Below are 21,441 nucleotides of genomic sequence, written 5' to 3'. Positions count from 1 at the left end.
TAATAACCGTCCCCGCTCCCCACCATTCATCAATTCTGAAATACTAGTTTGCCTTTTCTCCCACCTCCTCTCCCTCCTCCCTACCATATTTTTGCCATACTCTAAAAACTACTAATGCATTCCGTCGGCTAGCGGTTCCAGCTCCATAAGGCCACAGCGGAGTTGCCAGAGGTTTATATTAATCACCCTTGACTATGACTTGAAATTAGCCAAGTTCTAACCCAACCAACAATGCTGCCGTGCTAAGGAAGAACGCCGTATGAACATTCGAGAGTTGCCGAATTTCCTTCGATAATATGCTTATTTTTGAGGAAAACTATGAATATTTTTCCTTGAAATTTTCAGACTCTTTAGATGAAATTATAAAGGAAATCCTTTGAAAACTCGGAAGAGGAACATCGATGAGTTTACAAGGAAATTCACATTTCATCAAAGGAAATTTGGCAACGCCTGAAGGTTTATACGGCGTTTTTCCTTAGCACGGCAGAATGGACAAGATAACGTTTCCACGTTCCCTAGATTGAGTTGAGTATAACGACGGGACCATTGAAACAGGTGCGCACGTTTAGACAGGGCAGTGATTTTCGCTGAAGTTTGACAATTTTACCACGCGGTTGCAAGCTGCGTCGACAAATTTCAGTTGGAAATTTGCTGACCCAATATTGCGCATTGTGGAAATTTTAGCGCGCCGAACACGCAGACTGACGAAAAATGACAGAAAAATGTGACTCTAATGCGCATGTTGAGTTGCTCAATCCGGAAATGCACTCCGTTGTGCCGGGAAAAGCCGATTTTCCTTGGCGTTTTTTGCTATTTTCGGTGTTTTTGCGACATTTTTCGCACACCGCAAGTCTAATCTTATTGTTATAGGTGTCAGGTAGGTCTGTTATGGTGTGATTTGGATGTTGAATCCAAAAATGGTCTTTTTTTCTGGGGCTTCCATCTCCCAGAAATGCCTATTTTTCCGGGAAAATGAGCGTATTTTTGTTTCTCTTATCCTTTATCCAAGAACGCTCGGAAATTTTTCTGAAAGGGCCGTAAAGTGATTCTTATGTATAATAGCTGGAATGTCCTAGCTAAATGCACTTGGCTTTTTCTGTCATCCTCCAGTTCTTCATCGGTTTTTCTGCCAGAATTTTGCTCATTTCAGTAGAGGGAAACCTGGAAAGGTCAGTGACCAACCCCCCACCCCCTACCCCGAATCTAAAGACACCCGATGTAATTTAAACTTCTGTCGTAGACGTAGTGGGTTAATGAGTCTAATGTGGAGGATGTGGCGGTTGCAGGGCTACAATCTGCCAACCCCAGCGTGGCTAGCGTGGCTAGCGGTAGGAAGTGCCAGGGGGCGAGGGCGGTCGTTGTCGACGACGTAGCTTTCAGTTGTCTATCTACTTCTGCCCACCGATATTCCTCGCCCTGACCTCTTTCCTCGGCGCCGACCATCCAAGCTTCCCTCCTATCAGTCCACCGATCACCGATCAGTCCGATTCCCCGATTCCCAGTTGGCTCCTTCCGATTTACAGTTACTAATCAATGCTTCCCGCTCAATCTCGCCGTTTCCTCCCTGTCCAATTGGAATATGAGTTATTTTCTCGGCGTTTAAGTGTGCCTCCCGGAAAAAGTGCCCAGTGCCGCCTCCCACCCCTCCCCGAGAAGGATTCCGTTCTTCCTAGGTACGTACCCACCATTATCTCCTCCGCTTCTCTTCCCAACCTCCCGGCAGTGCTCCCGTTTTATTTTACCACAGATTCCCGGCTTCCCGCAAATAATCCCAATTTTCAAAAGATTCGAGAAAAAATCCCGAAATTACGCCCGGATTCAGTCCCAAAGATCGTCAAATTTGAGCAAAAATCTTCCAATTTGAGCAAAAATCATCTAATTTGAGCAAATATCATCTAATTTGAGCAAAAATCATCAAATTAGAGCAAAAATTTTCTAATTTGAGCAAATATCATCTTGGATTAAAAAAAAAATCGGTCAACCTGACAAAGAACCCCGAAATTCCGAAAAAATAACGAAAATAGCTGGAAATTTTGGGATGATCCGGGGAGTTTAAAGATTCCGAGAAATTGCCCAAGTTCCAAAATTCTGAATTAATTTCAGGAAATGGCAGCACTGCTCTGGAGGGCTAGGGAATTCGGATCATCTGCGGCGAAGTACGGGGTATCCACGATCATTTGGAAACCGGGAAAAGTAAAAGAAAATTACCCAAAGGCCCAGGAAAAGCTGCGTTCCCGGAAAAGGAGAATTTTCACGCATCGCGTCTTTTCCGTTTGGAGCGGAAAATAATCAAACTGTGGTTTTGAAAATGTTGATATTCTGTTCTCATTCTTAAGATAAGTCTAGTCAAATAGACCGTTGGATCGAGTCAAAAGAAATTCTAGCTTACGTACACAGTCCTCCGCAAAAATAGTTAGGTTGTTTTCACGAAATTTGTCGGATCAATGGACGCATTTCTGTTAAACGGAACTATGTGCATTATGACGTTAGCCCTGTTATGCATATATTCTTATGGGGCTCAGGGCCCATGTCTTAATGCACATAGTTCCGTTTGATAGAAATACGTCCAAATAAAAAAAAAAACAGGAGCGGAGATTTGCATCATTAAATTCGGAGTTGCGTTTTTGCCTTCTCCAATCGTCGATTTAAGAACTTCTTTTTTCTCATGCATCCAAGGAATTCAACTGCAACCAATTTTATTAATTAAAAAACTGATCGCACACGTGATCACGTGACTAATTTCGGAGGCAAAATTCTCTCACAATTATATTTGCCCTTCGCTCGGTTACCATCGCCGCGCCGTCGCTGCCAAATTTCCTTCGATTTTCGTGAGTAGCTTGTGAATATTTGCCTTTATTGTCTATAGAATTTCGTTCGCAATTTTATTTAGAGCGTCTGAAAATTTCAAGGGAGATTATTCGCACACTTCCGCGGGAAGTAGGGCGATCAACTTGTCAAAAATTTCCAGCGGGATTTTTTGGGGCGGGTTCCATACCTTCAAAAAACACAAGGCACCATAATTTTTTGCGTACAATTTTTTCTCGATTTTGACTTCCCCTCCCCCTCAGGATGCACGGAACTTTTCCTTCGCGTTTTGTCGAGACATAGGATTGGCAACGACGCATGCATAATACCAGTGTTGGTGCGTGGGTAGAAATTTTTTTTATTTTCCTTTCATTCTCAAATTATTTTCAATTTCATTTGGAAAACATGGAAGTTCCTGTGACAGTGCAAAGCAAGGCAAGCAGGACGCTTTTTAATAAAAGCAGGACATACATTTCAGCATGACAAGAAGCCAAAAGCAAGACGGTTGATCACCCTATACATCTAGGACAGGGTTGCCACAGTCAGGGAAAACGGGGAAATATCAAGGAATTTTAAAAAGTCAGGGAAAACCGGGAAATGTCAGGGAAAATGAAAAAAAAACAGGGAAAATTTGTTAAATCACCTTTATGTGCTTTCTAGAATGGGTCTAAGGTTTCGAACAACAAATTTTGCCTGAAATCTATTTTAATTTTGCCGTCTGAACCATCTGGCGTATCTTCAATTGTCAGGGAATTGCGTCAGAATGTGTCAGGGGAATCAGTGAAATGTCAGGGAATTTTATTTTCTAAATTCTGTGGCAACTCTGCTAAGAATATATTAACGGGGAAAATTGTTCAACGTTCGAACGTTCGAAGACCGCGTTCTAAAAGTTGGTGCAGAGGCGGATCTAACAGGTTGGCAACACTAGTTTTGCTCCATTTAAACCTGTGTTGATTAATCGATTCTTATCAGAGTACCTGGCGACCTGCGGACTGATTACTGGGTTTGATGGACAAAGCTGTAGACAAATAAGACCTAGGGCGTATGGAGGGATCCTATTGCAGTTGATATGGGTGGTTCTTAAGGGACTAAGGGAGAAAATAATGGACCAACTATAAGGTCTCTCGTGGGTTGTCAGTCTATTACTTGCCTCCTTTGTCCGTTGCAACCACCCGCTTTCACCAAAAGGATCCCTCCATATCCCTTTACTCTTCTTTATCTATAGCTTTGTTCATCAGTTTCAATAATCGGCCCGCTGGCCCCTTCGAGAACCGATTAATTTCCATTGGTCTATAATACCAAGCTGGCCAGGTTGGCCTAGTGGTCAGCGCGTCCGACTCCACGTCAGTAGGCCCCGGGTTCGAATCCCGGTAGTGGCGTTTAATTTTCACGGCATTGACGAGTAGATCTGCTGCAACCGATTTTACTCGGCCCTAATCCCTGAAAATTTGAAAAGCCTGGAGCATGGATGTGCCTAAATCCCTGGATGTCATAGTCTAAAGTTGACTGAAGGTGTTAGACACAAAGCCATAAAACCAGGAGGGGAAAAAAACCAAAAATAACTATACCAAGTTGCTGGATACGGAAAATGTTAATATTTTGAGTGCTCGGAAGTGTGTTGTCCCGTAGAATCGTGGTTGGTGGAGCCGGCTAAATTGTACGGAAGACTGGAAGGTTAATGGCAAATCGTAGGGACCTTGCATGCGGTCTTTTCTGCAACGAGCTTTTTGTGGACTCAATGAGCTCTAAATGACGCTAGCGCATCCGACTCTGACTCGAGTCCTTGCAAACGAACAATCTACACTCACAATCAGTGATTTCGAACAAATCGTCTATTGTAAATGAACAGTCGCTCGTATAGGCTTTGCACGAGCTCATTTAGCTTTTCCAGTTGGAATAATTCAAGTGCGATGAAAGAAAGTTCAAACCTTCAAATGAAATCCCTCCTCATGCAAAGGGAAAAAAGAAGGGAGTGGAAGGGAGATCGTCACATCTAAGTGTTATATATATTGAAAAAGAAATGAAAGGGACATTATCTCTAACTCGATTGCAGAGTCCCTAAATCCAAATTCAAGCCTTTTTCTTCTTTTTTTCTAAGGAAAGCAAACTGACCTCAACGCATGACACTACCGCAGTACCGCAGTGTATTCTTAGCGCTAACGTGATGGCGAAGAAAGCCGCAACTCTCAAATTTTCAAAATCGAGCCCTCTTCAAAAGTCGTGTTATCCGATTTAGATAAAATCACCGATGCAGTTAAAACAGCATAATTGTCTCATTTGCATGAAAACGAGACTTCTAAGAAAACCATAAGTTCGCTGTATTTACTTTGTTTCAGACGAAACAGTCGTAAGGATCATTATTCCACCAGAGAGCCAATGGATCGTATTCGATAGTGGTTCGATGTTATCATTTGGTTCAAAACAATAGAACATGACCTCGAACAAAAATTTTAGGATTTAAGTAGGAGAAGCTAGAATGAGAAAATTCTTTATAATTTCACTTTTCATTGCAATTTAGTACTGAAAACATTAGAAAATCCATCACAAAAGACCCGCTCCCTCAGATTTCTAAGTTGACTTTAGAGCCTATGTTTACATGTTGAACCAATGGATATCAATACAATCTCACTTATCGTATTTGATACATCAAACGGGTGAGATTGTATCGATATCGATTGGTTCAAAACAAAACACATGCCTCAAAAGTCAATTGAGTATTTTGACGGAACGGGTTTTTTGTGATAGATTTTTGATTCGTATGAGTACTAATTAGCATAGAGTACTGAAATCGCTACGAAATTTCTCATTTTCAGCTTCTCTGACAAATGTTCTAAAATTTTGGTTTGAGGTTATGTTCTGTTGTTTTGAACCGAACGATACATCGAACCACTATCGAATACGATTCATCGCGTCCTGTCCCTGGTGCCTCCAAGAATCGATTAGCTTGCATAGGTTCAAATGGATAAACGCTCTGGGCCCGCCAATGGCCGTAAGGGTCTCCGAGGGACCACTCTACTTTCCACACCTTTCTCATAATATCAACTTATGTACTTCATAATTTTGAACGCGTGAACTTGGCTTTAGCGGCGGCAGCGGACACGAACGGCATCGCCTCGCTCGGGTACCAGCTTGAGGTCAGTCGTCAGTCGCGAATCGAGGGCCGGCGATGAATCGATTTATGAGCCATTGGAACCCATTGAAAAGGATCGATTGTCAGGGTGTACATGAATAATCGATCCGTCACGATAGTCTCAAATGGGAATATATCGATTGCCCGTGATTCAAGCTGCGAATGCGAATGCTCAATGCGGCGATGAGCGGGCATTAATATGTCCGAGATGACGGAGGAGTTGTCTCTGCTCCGCGGTCCGCGCGCCTCGCTCTGTCGCTGCAACGTTGTCATGTTTTCCATAAAATGGGGGTATTTTACGTGGCTTTAAATGCACTACATTTCCCAATAGAGAACTAATATTGTAGACTCATTTTAAAAACAACGTATGTGCTATTAATGTTAATAGGCAGGCAAATGTCGCCTCTTTCTTCTTCCTCTTCTTCGCCCCTTATTCTTTCTTCTTTTTCTTCATCGTTATAATTTCTTTTTCCTCTTCTTTTTTGCTGTACTTCTTTCCATTGCTTCTCTTCCTTATTTTGATTACTCTCATTCTTTCTTCCTTTATCTCTCTTCTTCTTCTCTCTTCTTCCTACTGCTCTCTTTTTTTTCCTCCCCCTGCTCTATATTTTCATTTCTGAATCTTCCTTCCCCTTTTTTCTCTCCTCCCTCTCTCTTTTTCTTGGTATTATTTTATTCTAATTCTTGCTCTTCCTTTTCTTTCATTATCTTTTCTTTCTCTTTATTACCGTTGAATCTCCTTCTTTTTCTCCTTATTTTTCCTTTGCAACCTGTTCCCCTTCTCCTCCTCTACTTTCATGTTTCCTATGCAGATAGGTGGTTTTACGGGTAAGCGAAAAATAGTAATTCTGTATTATTCGGAAAATACAGGCCAAATAGGTAAAATTGCTATTTAAATCAGCACGATCCGGCAACAGCGCGTCGCTGATTGTTTTTATCGGCTCTGCTGTGAGGCCACTCGGGGGCGTCCCCCCCCCCTCTCCTCCATCGGTATCTAAGAAGGCGTCCCCAAGGATGAACCCAGGCCCGCCAACTTGATTCTAGCCCCCTGCTGTCGTGCTAAGGAAAAACGCCGTATGAACATGCGAGAGTTGCCAAATTTCCTTGGATAAAATGCGTATTTTCGAGGAAATTTATGAATATTTTTCCGTGAAATTGTCAGACACTTTAGATCAAATTACAAACAAAATTCTCCGAGAAATTGGCGGAAAAATATTCAAAAATTTTCCTTAAAATTAGTGATTTGCCAGAGGAAATTTGGCAACGCCTGAAGGTTCATACGTCGTTTTTACTTAGCTACGACAGCCTGGTCAGTGCTGCCGTTTGAAATGCCTGCGATGCACGTAAAGATCACCGAGGATCCGCTAGATAAATTCCCGGAAATTCTTCAAATTTTCCCAGTGTTTTTCGAGATATTGTTGGATATTCTCACCGAATACTACGAAATATGCTGGACATACTTGTTTTATAGAAGTATGCGCAAATTTTTCGCATTCGGAAAATATTTGCCATACCGTTGCGGAGTGTCAAGTTCTCGCAAAGTCGGGGAAAACTTGGGAAAGTCAGGGATGTCGATGAACCCTGAGGAGTCCAGGAGTCGCGTCGCGGGGCCACAGATTTTTTTTGACCGAAACATCATATTTTTTCCATTTCAACACACTTTTCGCTGAGAAGATTTTTTATGAAAAACCTAGTTCAAGAAAACATTGGAAAGTAAGGAAAAGCCAATGAATTTTATGTTCAAAGACCCAGAAAAGTTATAGTGCATTAGAAAATTCAATAATAGTTGTCACCAAATCCTCAATTGTGAATCTAGTCCGTTGGTCTATACTGCCGTACTACGGAAGAACGCCGTTTGAACATTCGAAAGTTGCCAAATTTCCCTGGTTAAAACACGTATTTTTGACGATATTTATGCCCATTTTTCGTTGAAATCTTTAGACATTTTAGATTAAATTGCGTAAAAAATTGTCTGAAAATTTTGGGGGACAATATTCACAATTTGTCCAGTAAATTCGGTTTTTATCGAAGGAAACTTAGCAACGTCCGGCGTTCTTCCTTAGCATGGCAGTATAATCATCCGCAAAACTTAATGGACAGACTCCTACGCCTAGAAATATTATGCGTCTCAGGCAGTCGTCAATCGCCAAGAAAGTGCAATTTATTTGTGTTAAATAAAAACATTTAGTAATAAAAAGTAGTAAAAAAAAACATGAAAGGTAGTTACAACTTTTCAACATTTCTATTCAGAATACAAACGGACGATTTTTCATTTCTCTCTCTTAGATTGTATGGCACTGACTAGCATCCTAGCGAGTGCGTGTAGTGCAGTAACGATTTTGCAAGTTTGCAACACTGTTTTTACTTCATTTAAATCCATTAAAAATATCGATTTCAGGTGAGGCACGGCGCCTCACCAAGAATCGATGGGTTTAAATACATTTAAATGAAAGAAAAACAGTGTTACCGACTTTCAAGAATCGCCTCGGGTGCAGTGAAAAGACAACTAAAAAAAAAATAAATAAATAAATGTACAATAAAGTACAAAGTAAATAAATCTAATCTAAAGAAACTATAAAGCACGCTAACCCTTTGTAAATCGCATATCCACAAAATAAAGAAGAACATTCCATTGTCTCAGAAACTTTAACGCAAAGAAAAAAATGGATGGAAGCGCGTGATACAACTATTTTAACTTCCGAGTAGATAAAATTGCATACCCAAGAAATGAAGGAAAACAGCATCTTTTTTCCGATGACTCAGAGACTTTAACGCAGAGAATGGAAAGTTGGATGGGGCGAAACGCGAGATACAACTATTTCAACTTCCGAGTAGGTAAAATTGCATACCCACAAAATGAAGGAGAACAACGTCTCTTTTCCGCTGACTCGGCGACTTTAACGCCGAGAAAGAAAAGTCGGACGGGGCGAAACGCGCGATACAACTATTTCGAATTCCAAGTAGTTAAAAGCGCATATCCGTTTGGTTCGGCTCGAATCGGCAACTGAGGTCAAGGAATTTTAAAAAGTAAGGAAAAACCTGGAATTGTCAGGGAAAATCGTCAAGTCACCTTTACTTGCTTTTTCCAGTAGGTTTGACGTTTCGAACAAAAAGTTTTGCCCGAAAGCTCTTTCTAACTACAGTGAAAGCTCGCTAAGTCGAATTGTGTAGGGACTGGAAAAAATTTCGACTCAAGCGGCAATTCGTCTCAATCGATTCTCCGCTTAACTTGTGGACGTGTCTAGGGCCCGAAAAAAATTCGACTTAATCGGCATTTTGTCTTTACTGTAGTTCGACTTAGCGAGCTTGTACCGTATGCTTTTTTAGCAATCCGGGATTTGTTCAATTCTCAGGGAATTTCACCAAAATGTGTCGGGGGAATGTTAGGGAATTTACTTTTCCGAATTCTGTGGCAACCCTAAAACTCGTAAACTATGAGAAACCAACAGCGGAGGATCTCCGGAATTTTTCGTTCAGTACGAAATTCAACCGGGACAGCTTTCGTACCAAAAGAATACGAAGAATTCGATGGCACACGGAGAAACGCCCTAGGACAACAAAGGGAAAAAGTCAACGATCCTCTCAATTAATCTAGGTCCTCGCGGAATTCTAGGTATTAATTTTTGCGAGAAAATAGTTTCGCCACTCCGGGACCTTATACGGAGATAAAATTTCCTACTAGAGTGCCCGTCCGAACTCGCACAAGCTATTCTACCGTGCTAAGGAAGAACACCGCATGAGCATTCGAGAGTTGCCAAATTTCCTTCGATAAAATACGTATTTTTGATAATATTCATGCACATTTTTTCTTGACATTTTCACATATTTTAGATTAAATTGCGAACAAAATTGTCTGAAAATTTTGGAAACAAATATTCACAAATTTCCCAGTAATTTCGGTTTTTATCGAAGTAAACTTGGCAATGTCTGAAGGCTCACACGGCATTTTTCCTTAGGAAGGCCAGTATTTTACAAAAAGGGGGCATTGTTTCTGACTAACCAGAGGGCGGATGAGAAAAAGTCTGACCGTGTGATTCTGCGATCAAATTACGGTCTAGAATTTTAAATGAATTGAAGTATCAAGTTTCGGAGCCGAATTAATGATGAAATGTGAGCGGACCCGTGAAAAGCATTCCAGCTGTACGTAGTGGTAGTGCGTGACGCACTCGGGGGGGGGGGGGGGGGGGGGAGTGAGTTTGATTTATGAAGGAGGGCGGGGAGCTCGGAGTCAAGTGTTGCATAAGGGGATCCAAGTTTTAAAAAGTTGTGCGAATTCAAATCCAAGTAAAAAAGTTTTCAAGTGTCTAAAAGGATGTTCCATTCTCGGAAGTACTTTTTGCCTGACATATTTGAAGCGATAAAAGTGCATAAACCTTACCAGGGTGTCTAGCATCAGGATCTTCCCGATCCTATCAGGATTTGCGGTCAATCAGGATTTAGTCCCGATTTCATCAGAATTTGAGGAAAAAGTGGTCTTAAAATCAGGAGTTAAGCAAAGTCGGCCGTCCGATCGGATTTTTTTATGCTTTCGCATACGCTTATGCAGAAATTGTAATTTTTCTCCGCAAAAAATCAGGATTTGATCAGGACTTGGAAAAATTATGAAAATTGGATTTAGCCGTTAAAAATCAGGAAAAATCAGGATTTCATCAGGATTTTCCGAAATGAAAAAAACTAGACACCCTGTAGGGAACTGTAAAAAAATCGTTGAAAAGTCGTGGAACTATGATCCTTACTTTTCACGGATTCAAAGGTATTTCAATTTTATTCTTGTTATAATGTTAATGTTGGCATGAAACCGTTCCTTAAAACGCGCATAGTTACAACTAAAAATGAAGCAGCACACGGTTAAAGCCTTCAAACAGCCCCCCCCCCCCCCCCCCCCCCCCCCAAGTAAACTCTGTGCCTTTTCTCGGCAGCGCAAAACGGCCCTCATACTCGCACGACATGACTTACAAACAATTGGACGTATTTCTGTCAATCGGAACTATGTGCATTATGACGTGAGCCCCGTTAAGCATGTACTCTTTTGAGTCTCAGAGCTCATGTCTTAATGCACATAGCTCTGTTTGATGGAAATACGTCCAATTCAGAGTGGCGCGCAGTTCTAAGACGCTACTCTACATCTGCCGTGGTTAGAAAAAACGTCGTATGAGCCCTCAGACGTTGCCTTGTTTCCTCTAATGACTGATAAATTTACAGGGAAAATTGTGAATATTTTTTTTTTTCACATTTTTGCCACATTTTTTTTTTTCACGTAATCTGAAATGTCCGGAAATATCAAGGTAAAATATGCATAAGTTTCCCACGAAATAAATATTTTACCGGGGGGAGATTTGGCAACGTCTGAAGGTGCATACGGCGTTCTGTCATCACACGGCAGTACTTACTGGTCCGAAAATCGGAAGCCCTCGTTGGGCGGCGGGTAAGCGGGTTTCTCTGTAAGGAAGCGAGCGAGTATTCGGTACCTACTTTCCTAGAGGTTAGCCTGGATAGGCTACCGCGCCGTACCAAGGAAAAACACCGTATAAGCATCCTGATGTCGCCAAAGTTCTCTTTCCATAACATTTAACTTTGAGGAAACTTAGGAATATTTTTCCTTGAAATTTTCCCGATACTCCAGATAAAATTGGGAATAACATTCTGTAAACAATTGGGAGAAAAATATCCACCAGATTCCTGGTATGCGAAGAAATTTTGCAACGTCCGGACAGAGTTGCCTCAGTCAGGGAAAACCGGGAAATGTCAGGGAAAATGACGAAAATGTCAGGGAAAATTTGTTTAATCACCTTTATTTTCTTTCTAGAATGGGTTTGTGATTCTAAACAAGAAATTTTGCCTGAAAACTATTTTCAATTATGCCTTCTTAACCATCCGTCAGATCTTCAATAATTTTCAGGGAATTTCACCAAATTATGTCAGGGAATTTCATTTTCTAAATTCTGTGGCAACCCTGAATTGGAAATGAAATTCTGCGAAAAATTGGGAGAAGAATATCCGGCAGATTCCTGGAATAGCAGAAATTTTGCAACTGCTGGAGGCTGATAGGGCGTTCTTGTTTCGGTCGGGAGATATGGTCATACTGTCCGTATAAGGGCACTCGAGATGCGAATGCGACTCGACAACGAGGTCCCAGGTTCACGTGCTCTAAAGTTGAGATTCAGACGCACAACTGATCTACAGACGGAGATTGGGTTACTGTGTTTACACTCGTCCACTCGTCTAGATGCCACCAGACGAAGCGCGAACGCCAACCGGTTCCGCCGCCACCGTCAACTCCTGGCTCGTCCACGTCCGCCGTGCACATTGCACCTTGTCTTATCGCTCGCGCCGGCTCCCACCCACACCGCGCGTCAGCGCCAGGCTTGCCACACTTAGGGAAATCCGGGAAATCTCAGGGAATTTTAAGAAGTCAGGGAAAACGACGAAAATGTCTGGAAAAAATTCTCAAGTCACTTATTTTTTGTTTTCTAAGAAAGCTTTGAAGTTTCGAACAACCAATTCGCCCGAAAACTATCCGTAATTATGTCGTTTTAACCATTTGGCATATTTTGATTGTCAGGGAATTTCACCAAAATGTGTCAGAGAAATCAGGGATATTGATCAGGGAGAATCAATTGTCAGGAAATTTCACCCTCTGAATTTTGTGGCAACCCTGAAAGTCATGGTAAACCTGAAAATGTCAGGGAAAATGTGGAACGTGCCAGGGAAAAAGTGTTTATTTACCTTTAGTCGCTTTCTAGAAAGGATTTGACGTCTAGAACAACGAATTCTCCCCGGAACCTATTTCAAATTATGTCTCTTTGGTCGAATGGCATAGCCTCAATCGTCCGGGAATTTTACTCAAATGTTTCAGGGAAATGTTAGGGAATTTCATCTATTAAATTCTGTGGCAACCCTGCAACGGTCGTGACGTTGAATTTTTTAAGACATTTCGCCGCGCGACCGCTCTTGAATATGGTGTCCAGGACCTGGATGAACCAGAAATTACCAGAAACTCCTAGAAGATGAGACATATCCGGGAAAATCTTGGAATTCAGATTCAGACTCATTTATTAAATTTAATGTTCGTTACTTTTAATGATTGCATGCTTATGATGATTTCAAGCCCGCAAGGAAATTCAAGAAATTCGGAATTTTTTAGTCTGGGGTAAGGCAAAAAGAAGTGACAAGAGAGCCAGAGAATAGAAAAATAAAGAAATTGTGGGCACCCCGCTTGGAGTCATTTAAAGTCAAAAAGAGTAATCTTTAAATGTAGATAAATAACGAAGTGAAAGTATGTCAATTACACAGATAGTTATGAGAATATCATTCCGTTAACTTAAACTTTTCGATGATTTCGGTGCAAGTTTGTTGAGGCCCCAGTTGGGAGTGAAGCTGGCAAGGCTGCTTGTGTGTTTGACCCTTTTTCCGCATAATTTACGCGACTAATCACAGAGGTGGACTCTCACAATTCCGCCCGAGGGAGCTCAATTTAAAAGGTCTTTGGTAGGCCTGCGACTCCTGGGAGTGGACTCGAGTGCTCGACAGCTCCTTCCAGAATCGTGCCGCTCGCCAGCAACCGAGAGCTTCTTCCAATAATCCCAGCTTCCACGATTCCCTCCAGATCTTCCTGCGATACTCGCAACCGGAATAAGCGCTATCCGCTCGCCGAACATAGCATGGCCACTGGCCAGGGTGTTTACAAGTCCGGAATTTCCGGAAAGTCCGGAAAAAGTGCTGATTTTTTTTAGGGCGGTCCGGAAGTACTGATTAAGAGCAAAACTCCGCAAGATGGTCCGAAATGTTTTCATTTTTTGCCATTTTTGTCGCAATTTGAGCGGGAAATTTAGTTTTTTTTTTTTTTTTTTAATTTGCCGAATTTCGTCAATTGGAGGTACTGAAAAAGAACTGAATTTTTCTGTTGATGAGGTACCAAATTTCTTGGGAATGCACTGAAAAAGTACTGTTAAAGCACTAATTTCTGGCCAGCCTGTTTTTGTAGATACCCCGAAATATCAACGGTCAGTGTTCGAAACTCATCTTGGAGTTTCAGGAGCCACGTGGCTCATCAAGCTCGATTCTCAGGGGCCACATTGACTTTTTGCCTAAATATCACGGCGCATTCAGTGAAAAGTTAGACGCAAGATGTTTTAGTTACAGGCAAGTATAGCTGTAACCACTAACCTGGGAGAAATTTCGAAAAATCACCAAACACAAAAAAAAGAAAAAAAATCTGAAGTTAATGATGTAGATGCGGCCCATCATTAAGGGAAATTTCACCACAGAAAATTCTTAGTCTTCTGAATCATGAATAAGACCAAAAAAAAAAACAAAAAAAAACGAAAACCCATAAGTACATTAGAGTTTCAAAAGAATTCCGATAACATCTGCCAATTTCACAATCTTAAAAATCTAATAATATTAGCGCGTTTATCAAATTGCTTCTCCGAATTTTTTTCATCAGCCAAGCAAATTTTCTTATTTTGTTCTTTCTTTTCCACTATGTTGTGAGGCTGATGAGGTCCATTTTAAATTTTAGCTTTTTCGTCGCGGATATCTTTTGAGCCGGCGCCAGCGCGACTTCGAGATGGACGACAGCTTAATTACCAAAAAAACGGGGTGAGAGTCGATGGCTCTCAACGCAACCGAAAAGAAGTCAAGTGAGACTGTATGGTACAATTTTGCCCGTTCTGCGCCCATTGTTATACAGTGTTCTTGAGAGAAATGATTAATTGATAGCCAAGCGGAACCCCTACCTCGACCCAGGACATTGAATCGCAGCCTCTTCTGCCCGAGTAGAATTATTGGCATCTTTCCTAGAAGCTCTAAACGCGGCGCTGTCTCCGTTTCCGCCTTCACTATTCCTCCTTTGTTTTCAAAATTCAAATCCACCGCCCGGCCAACAATGTCGAGAAAAATTGAGGGCTTCGCTTTTCCTTCCTAATTCCGCCACACAGTAAGCTCATTTCTTGCCGTCTCCGCTCCAATGTGAACAATTACAAGATAATCGGACTAAATTTTGCCATACGGAGCTACCACCTTTGGCTTATCGTAGAAACAACATGTGTTCCATTTAGCATTCCGGTGCAGATAAGTGCTGTAATATGAATGAGCCAGGAAGAGTAGTTCAAAATGTAGGCCGATTGAATCTTTTTTCTCCTGAAGGCAGTATAAAGGCAAAGACTGAAAATGTTCTTCTATTGCATGAAAGTGATTTTTAAGGTTGCGCGCATCTTTTATTTCCCCCTTCCTCTCCGAAAAAATCCTGGGAAATCTTGATTCTTTGATTTGTCGCACAAAAAGCATTAACTATCTTCATCATTAACATATAGACTTCGAAAGATTTCACTTCATTCTAACTTTTATTCGAGTCCGGCAAGCTTACCAGATTTTGCGGTAAATTTGAATATTCTACATGGGTTTGAACTTGGAAAAGTGCCAAAAAAGCAACTTATCTGGCAACGGTAGAGTCTGGGAGGAACTTCCTTCCTGGAAAAACCCAGGATTTAGCCGGAAATTTCAATAAAACAAATTGGTCCCGTTTGAAGCATCAAATGTATTCTAGGGAAAGCTATTTTAAAACAATAATTGTAAATTGACACATATGCTACAAAAAAGGAAAAAATTAAGGGGAAAGGAAATGTAATGAGGATATAATTACGTATGCAATCAGAGGGTATAAAACAAAAACATCAGAGAAATGTTTATGCAATGAAACTATATGAGAAAAAAAACACGAGTGGGCTCATAGATATTTTGAACTCGAACTATACTATCGTTGAGCAGTTTTTAGACCCTTACGCTCCCGAAAATCTTCTCAAGAAGTAAATATGAACTTGGGCAAGCCAAATCGCGGAAGGAGAACCACGGTTGTGACTTCCCTCTACCCGATGGGACTGACATCCCAGTCAAATGCATTTTTGAAGAAGTGATCGATCCTCATCATTGCTTCATATCCTTATATTTATTAATGTGCAAGCTCCGGCAACAAGGTTCTGTGACAAAATCATTTTTGGCGACAGAGTCTCTAAAATGTATTCATCATAGTTATCAAATATCCAACCACTTAGAAAAATGGCTCGCTGAGCGAGCCGACTGTCACTCGCGTGGCGAGTGACCGGGGGTCCAGGGAACGCACCCCTTGGATAGCCGTGACGGACGCGCAAAGCGCGCCCAGAACGGCTAGTATTTTATGTACATCGAGTAAATGCTTTTTCCGGGGAAAAAGAATTGCGTGTACATCAAGTTAAGCCTACTTGCCTAATGAATCTTATGCAGAGTGTGTACAGGTCAAGAAAACCGGGAATGGTCAGGGAAGAGTGATAGGATATTATGAAATGGACTGGAAATGTGAAGTTTTCTTTATAATTCATTTTATTTCTCGCTCTGTTCCAGGTAAGCATCTTGAGCCAATCTCTTTGATCTCCAAACCGTAAGTAAGTTTTATCACTTCTGTTTCTTAAAGATAAATGCTTCTTTCCAAACCAGGGTGTCTTGAGACTTGAAATATCGAAATTGTTAGTCGCCAAATTGGCTCAACCAATTCAATTTTTTACGAAAATAAACCTGCATAATTTTTTTCGAAAAGTCTGATTTTTGCACGAGATAATTAGGGAAATCAGGGAAATTTGCAGTAAGATATTCTCTTGGTAAAATTACAATTTGCGCGGAAAAATCTGCAACGTTGAAATTTAGTCACGGTCTTTCGCAAAGAAAACGACGAATTATAGATGGGAGAGATGATATAGATGCAGAAATGTTAAAGTTCTCGATTCCCGAAGGATTATGGTTAGATAGTGGCAGTGGCGGTAAGGGTTTCAGTTTCAATGCATCAGTTTTGCCCGAGTTTATTCGGGTCTTGGCGCGAAATCCGGAAAAGGCGGATTTTCTGCTCAAGAGGAAAATAGAGATGACGCCAGGTTGAGTCGGATATCGCCCGTGACCGGTCGGTTGCCACATCGACATGCAAGTTTTCCCCCTTCAGAATGCTTAATCTAGAGTGGTATGGACAACTTGAAAATTTGGAGGTTAGGTTTGATCAGGCCACGCATCTCATGGGACCCAAAAAGGGACCCAACCTATGAACTCGAATTATCCAGTGGCACTAATTTTCACATTTCAACTATTTACACTGATCAAAAATTATAAAAGCTCGTATAAAACTTTGATTTCGCTTAAATTTTCTCAGTTTCTAAGTTTTAGTCCTTTTAGATGCTTGTTTGCAATGCGCTGTCGGCCATATTGAGTAATCTTCTAATGTGTAGGTTGGCAGTGGCACTTTTCTAGTGATTTTCCTTTTTCACGTTGTCGCCCTTTTGGGCCCTAAGAGCTACACAAATCGAGCTGTCCATACTCTCCCCATAAATCCGTGCATTTTTCTGAAGTTTCTCCCGGTCGACATCGCGATGCGAGCGTTCCGTCAAATCTAGGGGAAACAGCGCACCCTCCGTCTGCACGTTGTCAGAGGGAAAAGAGCCGTAACTATCAACTTTTCGAAGCTAAGCCTCATTCAAAATTCGTCTGTTGGATTAAATGTCACGCGAAAATAAAGAAACATCTTAGCTTTTTGTCCGTCTCAAATTACTCACGTTTACGAGCGCTCCGATATGCACGTAGAAAGAGCGTCATTTTTTGTTTATTCACAAAACCGCTGGCAGATGTTGCAATATTGAGGTGAAAAATGAGTAATCTTTTATTTTTTTACAAAACCGCTGGAAAATTCGCGTATTTTGCGCGATATTGAGATAAAAATCGCTGATTTTCTCACTTTTTTACGCAACTGCTGGAAAAATCGCATATTTACCAGGATATTGAGATGAATATCGTGTATAATTCCTTATATGTATGTCCTCACAATACAGGTGGAAAAATCGCGTATTACTTTAATTTCAACAGAAATTTCCTCATTAATATTTCATGCATGAACGCTGGTCCAAGTGGAGACCAAACGCGCAAAGTGACACCCTTGGTTTCTTCCACCTTGCTTTCATCAGTCAGGGAGGCACACCTTTGCACAGGATACTCAACGTGAAACTCGGATAGGAGCGGAAGGTGGAAAAAACCAAGGGTGTCACTACCGCGGTGGATACGTCATGAAGCGAATTTTTCAAAGCGCCATATCTCGGTTCATATTCAGCGTCGAGCGTCGCTACTCGGACAAATCTTATTTTTTGCAGCTAATCTACAAGAATTAAGGACCAAAATACGATTTTGTGACGAGCGCGGCTGAGCCATTGCGGCTGGATTGGCCATCGTGGTAGAGAGCGTGACTTGGGTCTGCGGTTCTGGAGACCGGTGAGTTTCCACGAAAATATGGTCGGGCGGATGGGAATATTTGGTTTTTGGGTGGGTGGGCGGCAACCTTGGAGCGGAAGAGCGTAACTGTTACATTGGTGCAATGGTGCGACTGTGACGACGCCACCGACGCCGGCCACGGTGACGCTGATGCTATGATTGTGTGGGAATCATTAAAACGTTACGGATCTGCCCAGCCGCCAAGCGCCAGCCGTCAGTGATGTGATGTAACAAGGAGAGTGCCACATTGCCCTCCATTCTTCCCAAACATATCCCCAATTTTTCTTCTTCTCCTTCTCCTTCATCTCCTTCTCTTCCTCCTTCTTCTCCTCCCTCTTCATCTCCTTCTTCTCCTTTATATTTTCCTTTTTCTTCTCCTTCTCCTCCACTTCCTCTTTCTTCTTTCTCCCCTCCTTCTTCTTTTTCCTTTTTCTTCTTTTCCTTCTTCTTCTCCTTCATCTCCTTCTCTTTCTGCTTCTCCTCCTCCTCCACCACCTTCTCCTTCTTTCTCTCCTTCTCCTTCTCCTTCTTTTCCTTTCCTTTTTTCGTCTTTTCTTCCTCAAAGATTTAGAGAGAAAGATCTAGCTAAACGGATGTGACATAAGATGATCCAGACACCTCGAATTGAGGGAGGGGGGGGGGAGGGCGAAAGAAAATTGCTGAATTTTTGAAGCATCTATTATGCAGTTTGAGTCAATTTCGTCATGAGTAAGTACCAAACGTAAGCGTCTTTCCTTCTTCTTCCCTCGGTTCCTTCCTTCTTTCTTCCTTCTCTTACTCGTCCTCCTTATTTTTTACGAATGGGCCAGAAATTGTCGGTCCTAATGGCAAAATGTAGTCCATTTCATTCTCAGAGACAAGTTGGCGTCGATGGTTGTCCGTTTACCACGTACGCTTTTCTCTGAACAGTATCAACCGCACAGATACAATTTTCGATCGCCTTGTCTCGTAACAAGATTTTCGATACTACCGTGCTGTGTAAAAACGCCGTATGAGCATTCAAATGTTGCCAAATTTCCCCTAGAAAATGTTTCATTTTGGAGAATATTATATGCATCTCACCTTTAAATTTTTAGATCCTTTAGATGAAATAAGGATCAAAATTCTATGAAAAACCGGGAGAAAAATATTCTTAAATTTCCTCGAAAATTCGTGATTCGTCAAAGGAAAGGCAACGTGTGAAGGCTCATACGACGTTTGTCCATAGCACGGCAGAATAGCGAACGGCGTTCCTCTCTTTCCAGAAGGAAAAGTACATTCGTTCTCGATTTTTCTTTTTTATCCAATCAATCGTCAGATCCGGCTTGGTTTGTGCGCGAATAATCATAATTTAACCTTCAAGCGACTGCAGGACTTGTAGAAACTCGGGATCCTCTCAAATCCACTTCTTTGCGTTTCCTCCATCGACGTTTAATAATAAGCGAGGCTTTTCGAGTCACAATCCAGTTAACAGGCTTTAAGAGAAAAGTATTTTCATTAATTGGTCTGATGTATTCTGAAAGGAAATATGTCGCACGAAAACCCCATATACATAGTTCCTTTCAGCATTAATAAGTCGAATCGTTCGAATTCAACCGGAATCAGCGTAATAACATCATACGTTGCCTTGGTACTTGACTTGTCAGTGAAGAAAAGGGGTGCTGAAGTAGAAAACCACGTATCTCGATTGCGGTTTCTGAAAATGTCAGATTTAGGAGAAAAGTTAAAAACGAGGCCCGATTACGTCCCTTTGATCATGAGCTAGGTTTCTCACGTAGCCCTTGAAGTACAAAGCCCTAAAAAGAAGACAAATAGTACCAAAACAATATGGAAATTGAGCCGCGCGTTGAAGACGGCGCAGAGAAACAACTATTCGTGCTTTATGGATGTGCGCGTTGCGTCTGGAAAATTGAAGGCGCTATGGCGTGAGGCGTGAACTCACAATGCTCCGCTCAATACTGACGGCGCAGAGATACAACTATTCGTGCTTGATGGATGTCCGTGTTGCATCTGCATAATTGAAGGTGCGATGGTGTGAGGCGTGAACTCATGCTCTGCTCCTGCTCCATGCTGCTGGCTGCCCGAGGTGACGCTCAGATTCGGCAGAGAAGTTACAAAGCGAGGTCCGAATATCTCTCCCCTATCTCCGGCTAAGTTGAGACTCACTGTCCCTCCCCCTTTTTTTTTATTTGATATCCGATTCCTTTTTCGGATGCACTTGTAGGCATTTGTGTGAAGCTCGACTCTAGTGTACTGCAGAAGAGATAATCTGGCAATTTTTTTTAACTTATTTTTGGATTAATTATTTTATCCTTATTACTTTTTTTTTATTACATCCTAGCCCCTAGTTTTTTTCTTTTATTAATTTGGTATTCATTATTTGATGGTTGCGGACGGTCTGGAAAACCGAAAAAATCAGGGGAAGTCAGGAAATTAGTGAAGACCGGGAAAAGGCGGGGAATTTGTGGGAAATTTTAGTGAATTTCTGACACATTTACTTATGACTGAAACTTATCACTGATCGTTCAACCGTGTACCCTTTCTGGTCATTTTTAAGGCTTGTCGTCTTTCAACTAGCTACCGAGTGCCTTTTTCCATAATTTGGTTTCTACAAAAGGAAATTTTGTCCGAAGTTCAGCGAAAGTCAGCGTATTTAAATGATAAAAGGAAATAAATAGAAAATTTGCAGGTGTCTAAAATTTGATGAATTTTGTTTTCAAGTGGAAACTAGCGAGTGAACTGAACACGAGGATACCCTTTTGGTTCATGAATTGAACAATCATTAAAGGAGATATGACAAAATGATCTAATTTGCTAAAATATGTGTGTTTACATAGGAAATGCCGCCAGATGACGTCACTGGGCGGTGCTTTTTCTCACATGTATTTTTATACAATGTCCCATATCAGAAAAAAATTATAAAAAATACTGTGAAATGAGCTCTTTACGCACTTTCAGGGGAAGCAACGAAAAATTTGCGTGTAAATTCTCCATTGGTGGAAAAGGCCAGAAGAAGTAAAGGTATAATAGAAAATTTTGGGGTCAGGGAAAAACCAAAAAAGCCAATAAATGATGGCAACCGTGTTATCTATTCTTTTTATTGTTTTTATTTTATCCCCGTAATAGACTGATTTGGTGGCTACATCATTCAGTATTATATCGAACGCTCGGCTCTTCTAACGTAAACGAACACAGAACCCTGTTTCCGATTCGCACCCTTTGCGCCACAGTGGTAAAATGTGTCCAAGTGT

General features: G+C 41.4%; 1 protein-coding gene across 1 annotated transcript in view; it reads left to right on the top strand.

Annotated features, from left to right (window-relative positions):
- Positions 1-21,441, top strand: part of mrj (DnaJ heat shock protein family (Hsp40) member B6 mrj) — a 129,517-nt gene that overhangs the window by 5,610 nt on the left and 102,466 nt on the right. The window lies entirely within an intron of this gene.

The sequence above is a fragment of the Bemisia tabaci genome, chromosome 5 (genome assembly GCF_918797505.1).
Source record: "Bemisia tabaci chromosome 5, PGI_BMITA_v3".
NCBI classification, from domain to species: domain Eukaryota; kingdom Metazoa; phylum Arthropoda; class Insecta; order Hemiptera; family Aleyrodidae; genus Bemisia; species Bemisia tabaci.
The sequence above is the reverse complement of the archived record's forward strand: the minus strand, read 5'-3'. Positions and strand labels throughout refer to the sequence as shown.